We start from the raw sequence: 9,526 nt of genomic DNA on the forward strand, positions 1-9,526 counted from the left end.
TGCAAAATATTTGTGAGAAGCACCCCTTTTAAATAGGACATGTGATCATAGTATGGCATTTTGCAGACTGTGGTATTACTAAAGAACAGGGGAAGCTTGGCAAAACATACGGATACCACATTTTGTAATTAATTGTTGTATTAGAAAACTCCTCTTTGGACAGATTAAGCAAGTGTACACTGAAGTTCACTCATCAACTACAAAATTCGCCCTATGTACAGAAAATAGGTGAGTTTACAAAGTATATAAAATAATACTATCAGAGAGTCAGACTTATTTGTTGCTGAATGAGTGGTGAGGGTGTTCATCGAGGTCAACAGAATGCATGGATAGTTTTGATGAGGACTGGATCCAAAGTTTTCGATAATTTCTTTTTAAATGAAGTCATTCTGCTTTAAACTGTTAAAATATTATTAACTGCCACAGCATTTTCGACACATGGCCATTTGATGCATTCTAAAAGCAGTTACCAAATAATATCCAAGTAGTAGCTCTGAAATTTTCATATCTCAACCTTTGTCATTAAGTGATTTTATTTCGTGGCTGATTGCTTTCAGATTGCTTGGCAATGATCATATGTCGAAATTTCAATCGCAGTAAATAATATTTCAAAATTCTAAAGCGGAATGACTTCATTTAAAAATACAAGGGTATCAGGACCACGTGGGCATATGGCTGAATCCAATCCAGGATGAACTAAATTCCATTTTCGGTCAGAATGCCGAAGAAATGTAAACGGTATACTGTATATAGCTTCAGCATCGGAAAAATAAGGTCATCTTACGTGAGTGCAATTGTTTGTACTTGGTATGCGCTTCGTAAGCCAAAAGACGGCTAGCCATTTCACCAACAGATTTGCACCAACACGAACCGAACACAGCACCGATGAGCGGACGGCCGACCAGAACCAAGACAAAACACAAAGAGTAACAAGATCACACCACGCCGCAGTTCCACTACAGAAAAAATGAGTATTCGAGCGAGCGTCTGGTAGCAGCAGTCAAAGAGATTGCCATGGGGTATGATAGGCATGCGGCTATCTGTGAGTCCAAAGAGTTACACAAGATACTAAAAATTGTTCAAATGTCTCTGAGCACTATGGGACTTAACTTCTGAGGTCATCAGTCCCCTAGAACTTATAACTAGTTAAACGTAACTAACCTAACGACATCACACACATCCATGCCCGAGGCAGGATTCGAACCTGCGACCGTTGCGGTAGCGCGGTTCCAGACTGTAGCGCCTAGAACCGCACGGCCACTCCAGCCAGCACAAGATAGTACAGCATCGGTGCTTGCGCATATACGTGGGTGCCTCTTTGGGTATGACAGGGTAGCGTCATGTTATAGGGTGCTGGCTGTGTTTTTAATTTTGGTAGTATGGAGTGGTTTAATGATAAACATGGGACCTTAACTGTATTTATGGCTAAAAACAAGCAAAAATGTGATAGAAATACCTTTAATCAACTATTCCCGTTGTTGCTTTAATGGCTCCATTGATAATTCGTACTCTGTGAGTGCAATGGCCACACTACGATTAATTACAGTAGGAGGAAGTTCTGCCCTAAAAACAAGTAAAATAATTTCTTTAACATAACGCCACGGAAACGAGAAGCAAAGTATGGCCTTATGGAGGCAAATGCATTGTTTATCAGTACATCATACACGTATATTATTTGTTGCGTAAGGGCTCTGAATATGACCTTGGGGGCTTGAAACAAAAGACTGAATTCAAGCCTTTCGATTCATTAACAGCTCCTTTTACATGAAGTACATTTGAACTGCGTAGCAAGCAACATTCTTAAACGCTACTATCCCTTACGAAATGAAGACCTGACAACTTCGAAGATATTATTTACAGTTATTGAAGCATGGGGACGAATATAATGGTCAACTAAAACAGAGTGGTGTAAGGAATTTAGCCTATGACGCAAGCGGCGAAGGTTTCAGCAATTCGGGAAGACTGTGGTGCAAAAAATTGTGGCTACGAACAAGCACTGATTGCTACCCAATTAGCAGTACGCCAGTAAGGAACTGTATTTCGCCTCGCCGTCATTGTCGCGTGATACAGCCGGACACAGCGTCCCCACCGACCAACAGCATCTCCAACACGTCCACACTGCAGCTCGTCCACCTTCAGCTACCTCGGTACATCTAGTGGACGCACTTGCTGGCGCACGTTCCGACCAGTCACGTGTCTACCATACTGGGAGCAGCACGACGGCCCAATCGGCTAACGTCACAGAACATGCTCTACGCATCCGTTGTTCGCGCTTTTTAACTGACAGATATCTCGATAGGCCTCGAACTTTCAGCAGCAGATGGGAACTCTCGCACACGATTTTGGTGGGAAAGATCGTTCTGCCTACATTCTCCAGGTCTCGTACGCCAAGTCAGAAAGAACTGGAATCCTCCGCAACAATGTCTCTCATTGTTGTTCGATTCTCCCCCGTGCTGTTGTCCTGTGCTTTCCAACAATTTAGCCCTCTATTCCTAAGCTCGGAGAGAGAAAATAATACACCTTAGCCCCAGTCAAAGTAACAGAATGGATATCATGCAAGAGAAAGTGTGTTTATGAAATAGAGGCTAACAGAAAGTTAGAATTAAATAAAACACGTCCCCCACAGATAATTTCTTATACGCCAGTGGTGTACAATGTTTTAGGTCACCTGGGCCACAATCGAAAAAGGAGACTATTTTTTGGGCCGCACATAATACAATTACTACCAAGAAAGGGAGAGAGTTTGAAATTGCATTTTTTTTATTTATCATTTACCGATAGTGTGGTAGATGGTTGGCGGGTCACTGTGGCCGAGCTGTTCTAAGTGCTTCAGTCCGGAACCGCGGTACTACTTCGGTCGCAGGTGCGAATCCTGCCTGGCGCATGGATGTGTGTGGTGTCTTTAAATTAGTTAGGTTTAAGTAGTTCTAAGTAGAAGTAGTAGAGTGTTTTTTGAGTGCACGAAGCGGTAGTGAGACGGGTGTCAAGGAAAAAACACAGAACAGTAACATAAAACGGGCCGGCCGAAGTGGCCGTGCGGTTAAAGGCGCTGCAGTCTGGAACCGCAGGACCGCTACGGTCGCAGGTTCGAATCCTGCCTCGGGCATGGATGTTTGTGATGTCCTTAGGTTAGTTAGGTTTAACTAGTTCTAAGTTCTAGGGGACTAATGACCTCAGCAGTTGAGTCACATAGTGCTCAGAGCCATTAACATAAAACGGAACATAAAACACAGGGAACAAGCATTGAAAAAATGTGCCTACCCACACCGAAGCGTGGACTGAAGCAGGGCGTCAGCAGTAAATCATGGACAACATAGGAAGAAAGTGGTAGAGGGAGCTAAAGCAATGTAGCAGATGGAAGTGGCTGGCTGACCGCAAGGAAAAAAGGGAGGAGTCAGCCACTCTGCAATACACTAAAACCTCCAGCCTAAAAGTTTAGGCCAGAGTCCAGACACATCACAAAACTTAAAAACCCGAGACACACACGTCTCATCGTTAGCTAAAACACAAGGCAGATCCCCATCAACTTGTGCTTCTACCCGTGCATCACGGTATAAAATGCAGTCTGTTAAAATGTGCCGTACAGAGATGTGCACACCACAAGCATCACAAAACGGAGGAACCTCCCGCCGTAATAAAAAGCTATGTGTGAGAGGACAGTGCCCAATCCCGCCTGAGCAACCGGCAGGAGGAACGCCACGGCCGAGTAGTTGACTTTACCAACCGCAGTTTATTGGCCGTCACCGCCAGCCATTCGTCCTCCCACAACTCCATGCACTTCCTATGGAGTGCAGAGATGATAGACTGCAAGGGAATAGGACACTGGACCACATCCTGCCCTATGCAGGCCTCCTAGGCAGCCCGATCTGCCTGTTCATTGCCCCATATGCCTGCATGACCAGGAACCTAGCAGAAGGATACCTCTTTACCCTGCCGTTAGAGCAAGTACAGTTGGTCCTATATCAGCTGGACCATCTCCTCAGTCGGGTACAGGTTCTGCAGTGATTGTAAGGCAGTAAGAGAATCGGAGCAGAGAAGAAATCGATCGCCCCAAACACGATTCATCTGCTCCAGTGCCTTCAGGATCGCGTGGAGCTCTGCGGCGAAAACGGTATATTCAGCAGGGAGGCGAATCCAGGTAACATGATCAGGGAACACCACAGAACAGCCAAGGAAATTCTCCAGTCTGGAGCCATCACTGTAAACGACGGTGAAACCGTGATGCACATCTAAAATGTTAAAAAACAGAGATTGCAATATAAAATCTGGTGTGCTATCTTTCTTAAAATTAGTCAAATCTAAAATAAGTTTGGGTCTCCGCAGGAGCCAAGGCGGAAATCTGCTCCAACCGCGACGTAAAACACGAAGACCAGCCATAGAAATCGCAGCGAAGCAATCCTGTGCGCGAATCCCATTGCTTCCCCCTACTTATACCTCCCGAGGAGATCACGAATGTAAAATTAGAGAGATTCGAGCGCGCACGGAGGCTTTCAGACGTTCTTCCCGCGAACCATACGCGACTGGAACAGAAAAGGGAGGTAATGACAGTGGCACGTAAAGTGACCTCCGCCACACACCGTTGGGTGGCTTGAGGAGTGTAAATGTAGATGTAGATGTAGACTGCGTCGCACGTTGCCGGTTATGAAATAGCCGTGCCAGAGGAGGCTCAGCGACGGTGTGGTATGCAGGTGTGTATGGCGTGGACAAAGTTTTATACGCCTGGCGTACTGTAAGTAGCCGTCGCCGCACATGAAGTGCCGGTACACCAGCCTCTGCACAGAGGCTTGGTATGGGGCTACTTTGGAATGCGCCAGTGGCCAACCGAAGCCCTTCATGGTGCAAAGCGTCCAACAACTTTAAGTAAGAAGGCCTCGCAGACCCTTACACCGTGCACCCATAATCGAGTCGAGATCGCACAAACGCCCTGTAAAACTGGAGCAGACAAGTACTGTCAGATCCCCATGTACTGTGGCTAAGACATTTTAAAATACTTAAAGCCTGAGGTGATCGCCGTTTCAGGTCTTTAAGATGAGGTAACCACGTAAGCTTCGAGTAAAAAATGAGCCCCAGAAATCTCGCAGTGTCGTTAAAAGTAAGGATAGTGTCCTTCATCCTCAGCTCAGGAAAGGTTAATATCGGACGAGAACGGTGAAAAAGAACACATACAGAGTTATCGGTGGAAAACTTAAAACCAATCTTCTGCGGCATCCAAACGTCTAAGAGTATGTTGCAACTGACACGTTGTCGTTGCAAGGCTTGAAGAAGAGAAAAACAAAGAGAAATCATCCATAAACAAGGAACGCTGGACAGGACTTTTCACTATGGACGTGATGCTATTAATAGCGACGGTAAAGAGAGTCATACTTAAAACTCTACCCTGAGGGACACCGTTCTCCTGCTCAAAACGATCAGACAGGACGTCACCAATTCGGTATCTAAAATAGCGTGGCGAGAGGATAGACTGAATAAAAAGAGGTAAACAACCACGAAAACCCCATTCGTCAAGCTGCTCCAGCATGAGAGGCCTCCAAGTGGTATCTTAGGCCTTCTCGATGTCAAAAAATACACCTAGAAGGTGATGACGGCGCAGGAAAGCTTGTTGTATAGCCGCCTCCAGGAGGGCAAGATTATCGAAGGTGGAACGAAAACTCCTGATCCCACACTGAAAGCGACTAAGGAGTTGCCAGGATTCGAACATCCAGACAAGGTCTTCTCCATGCAACTAGTGAGGGCAACACTACGGTAGCTACTCGGGGTCGTGCGGTCTTTCCCAGGTTTTAAAAAAGGAATTAAAACTGCCTCACGCCACGAGTCAGGGAAGTGACCTCACGCCCAAATGGCATTAAAATGTGCAAGAAGGATTTCTTTGTTGCGCATTGTGAGGTGCCGTAGCATACTGTAATTGATCATGTCGTGACCAGCGGATGTGTCACGAGCGGCAGACAACGCAGAATCCAGCTCCCACAAAAAAAATTGGCAGTTGTAAACTTCATGAGAGGTGGACTGTAAGTCCAGACTACATCTCTCAGCAACCGCTCTATAGCGCTGGAAACCTGGATCCTGACTGGTTGTTGCAGAAACTGTGGCAAAATACGCTGCCATAGTCTGGGCAATGTCTCGCGGATCCGTGTGGAGAGTGCCATTATCCATTACAGCAGCCATGGGGCATCTCCCTCCTCTGCCAGAAATTCTCCTGACGGTCTGCCACACAATGGAACTTTTGGTGGAACGATTAATGGTGTTCACGAACTTTTGCCACGACCTCTTCTTGCTCTCACAAATAATGCGACGACATCTTGCCCTCGCCACCCGAAAGGCTGCAAGATTCTCAGCAGTCGGCCGACACTTCAACCGATGCAGAGCCGCACGCCTGGTCCTGATTGCAGAGCGGCATTCGGCACTCCACCAGGGCTCAGGTGGCCTCTTCCGGTGGCCTGTGGACTGTGGAATGGATGCTGCAGCGGAGTGGTGGACCGTTTTGGTAATATGATCCACCCACGCCTCAACATTCGCACAGTATCCAGTCGGCTCCACTGAGCACCCATCGTGGTGGTCTCCTTTCGGGGCCAACGCCATCTGGCAGGTGAATCCAGATTGTGAAATGATCACTGCTGTGCAAGTCAGCAACCACTTCCCAGTGAGCACTGGCGGCAAGAGCTGGAGAGAAAAGCGAGAGATCAATGGCAGAGAACGACCCAGTTGCTGTGCAGAAATGAGTACTCTGTCCTCCATTGAGCCAGTAGGCACAGGATGACAGGAGAAGCCTCTCAATTGCTCTACCCCTTGGGCAGGTAATTGCAGAGCCCCAAAGCACATTGTGGGCATTAAAATCACCACAAACAATGAATGGCTGGAGGAGCTGTGTAAGAAGGTCGGTGAGGGCCACTTCATCAAGTGCGTCATGTGGGGGCAAGTAAAGTGAACAGACAGTCAATGGATGACGCAAGTGCACGGACACAGCGACGGCCTGTAAAGTCGTCGTAAGCGAGAGAGGCGAGGAGTGGTAGTCCGTCCTGACGAAAATACCTACGCCTCCTCTAGCTCTCTCTCCACGCAGACCGTCCTTTTTGTGGAGTGTATAGCCTCGTAGCTCAGGGGAGTATGAGGGATTGAAATAAGTCTCCTGGAGACACAGACACAGTGGTTTACCCTGACAGAGTAGACGAAGTTCCTCCACATGCGTCCTGAACCCTTACAAGTTCCACTGAAGTATGGGAGCCATCTATGATAGGGGTAGCCCCTTCATCCTGCCTCTCCGACGGGGCAGGGAGACGCAGCAGGTGGAGGGGCAGGCGTGGGGCGAGATGATTGCCCCACACATACGTCGTATTCCACCAACTCTGGGGAAGAGTCAGATGAAGCCTCACATAAAACAACATCCGCATGTCAGTCGGTTTACTACGGGATTTGACCCGCTATTACTGGTGTACGGGAGCTTTCTGCGGTTTGGTGGGCTTTAGGGGAGCCGATGTGGCAGTGATAATGGCCGCAATGTGCCTCAGAACCGCCTCAGCTGTTGGAGGCGCCAGGGGCTGGCCCACGTTCGCCACTGTACCCTTGTCTGCCGTTCGAGTAGGGGCTACTGGCTCTGAAACACTGGCTGCATTGCAAGTGCACTGACAGCTGCAGGTATTAGTGCCAGTACTTACCACCTCTGTCTGCGTTGAGGCATCGGCTTTTGTAGTAGGCTTCTGAACGAGGATGCAAAATATGTAGCAAATGTGGGAGGTTGCATCGACTTATAGATCTTCTTGGCCTTACCATAGGGTATACACTGGGTGGTTTTTATTTCCTGGACTTCGCGTTCCTCTAAAATATTCGGGAGTCCCTACTCCAAACAGGGTGGTTTCCAGAGCAATTGATACATCTGGCTGGAGACGAGCAACCAACTCCTTCATGAGCAGCCTTAGCACAGTTGCCACAAGGTGCGTCACCTTTACAAACTAAGGTGTTATGCCCAAAATGCTGGCATTTAAAACAGCGCATTGGGGTCGGGAAATAAGGCCTCACACTAAGGCGAAGGAAGCCAGCTTTAATATGTTCTGGCAGTTTCGTGCTCCTGAAGGTCAGAATAAAGGAGTCGAATTTCACATGATTGCCCTCAACCCTCTTCATAATATGTTGGACATCAACGATACCTTCTGGAGCCCACTCACGTTGCAGTTCTTCCTTGGGAATGCCGACGAGATCCCGACATGTCACAACACCTTTGCTATAATTCAAGGCATTTAGCAGATTGGAGGTTAGTTGCTTGCTGGGAAGTGGAAGTTTCCACGAGCAAGGTCCCATTACACAAACGCTTCACTCATTTTAAGGAGCCACAGATACCCTCCAAACCCTTTTGTATATAGAAGGGCGAAACCTTCTCAAAACTACCCTCCTTCCGTTTTACAATGAGAAACACGTTCTGATTACCAGAAAGCATTCTGTTAATAAAGAGTTGACTTGTCAAAGATGTGCTGCAGTCAGGGGGACTGACTGCACGAGCCCTCTTCAGAGACTGGGTGTGAGAAACTTCCAGCGGCCTACCCTTTCCACTGGGAGGAGGAAAAGAGGATTTCGAAGGATCCATCTAGGTCCCATGAGCAGCTAGGGAACTAGAAGTCCACCTGGACAGAACCCCGCATACCTAGGTAAGCCTTATACAACTGAGGTGCGTCAGGTCTCCCAGCGGTTGCCCGCTAACGACTGTTCCACCTCAACAGCCATGCATCTCATCAGCGCGCAGCACACCTTGAGATTGAGGGGTTGTTTATAGAGGTTTATTCCATCCTCGCGATCCGGGCGGTCAAGCCAATATCCCCATTCCCTGAGACACACAACGTTCCACCGCCGCGCCGCATGGTGGTCGCTGAAGTATGCCCAGAGCTTACGGTGAATGGGGAACTATCGGCGTGTACCAGTCCCCAGCTCAGGAACCCCTGGGTCGCTAAGCGCATACCCAGCAAATGAATGCTGAGCCCCTGGGGGCAAGTAGTTCTAAGTTGTAGGGGACTGATGACCTCAGATGTTAAGTCCCATAGTGCTCAGAGCCATTTGAACAATTTTTTCATAGATGGTCCTTTTTGGACTGCATTGATACTTGCTTTGGGCTGCATACAGCCCATGTGCTGTGCGTTGGACACCCCTGTTACAGGCACTGATACGAGTAAAATATTATAAAATATTATAAAAATGGCAATCAAAACGATAAACTATCGTACATAGTTGATAGGATATGCTCTAATTAAAGATGTACTCAAATAGTCGTATGTCTTTCAGTGCTAGTGAGTCAAAGAAATGAGGTAAAAAGCAGAAGCATTTATTATTAGTGTCCCTCTGATTCTAATAAAGTGGCGTGTAATGTCTTCCACTTCTACATAACGAGAGAGATTCCACCAAATTTTTCAGTTCAGTACTCATCTCAGAAATTGAAAATGAATCATGATCACAATTAATGTTTACCTAAAGTATTTAAAAGGGAACATTAAACAAAACACAAAAAGAAAAAGCAAATGCTGTTAACGAGGCACATTTGCATGTAGCT

This window comes from Schistocerca nitens, chromosome 2 (assembly GCF_023898315.1).
Source record: "Schistocerca nitens isolate TAMUIC-IGC-003100 chromosome 2, iqSchNite1.1, whole genome shotgun sequence".
Classification (NCBI taxonomy): Eukaryota; Metazoa; Arthropoda; class Insecta; order Orthoptera; family Acrididae; genus Schistocerca; species Schistocerca nitens.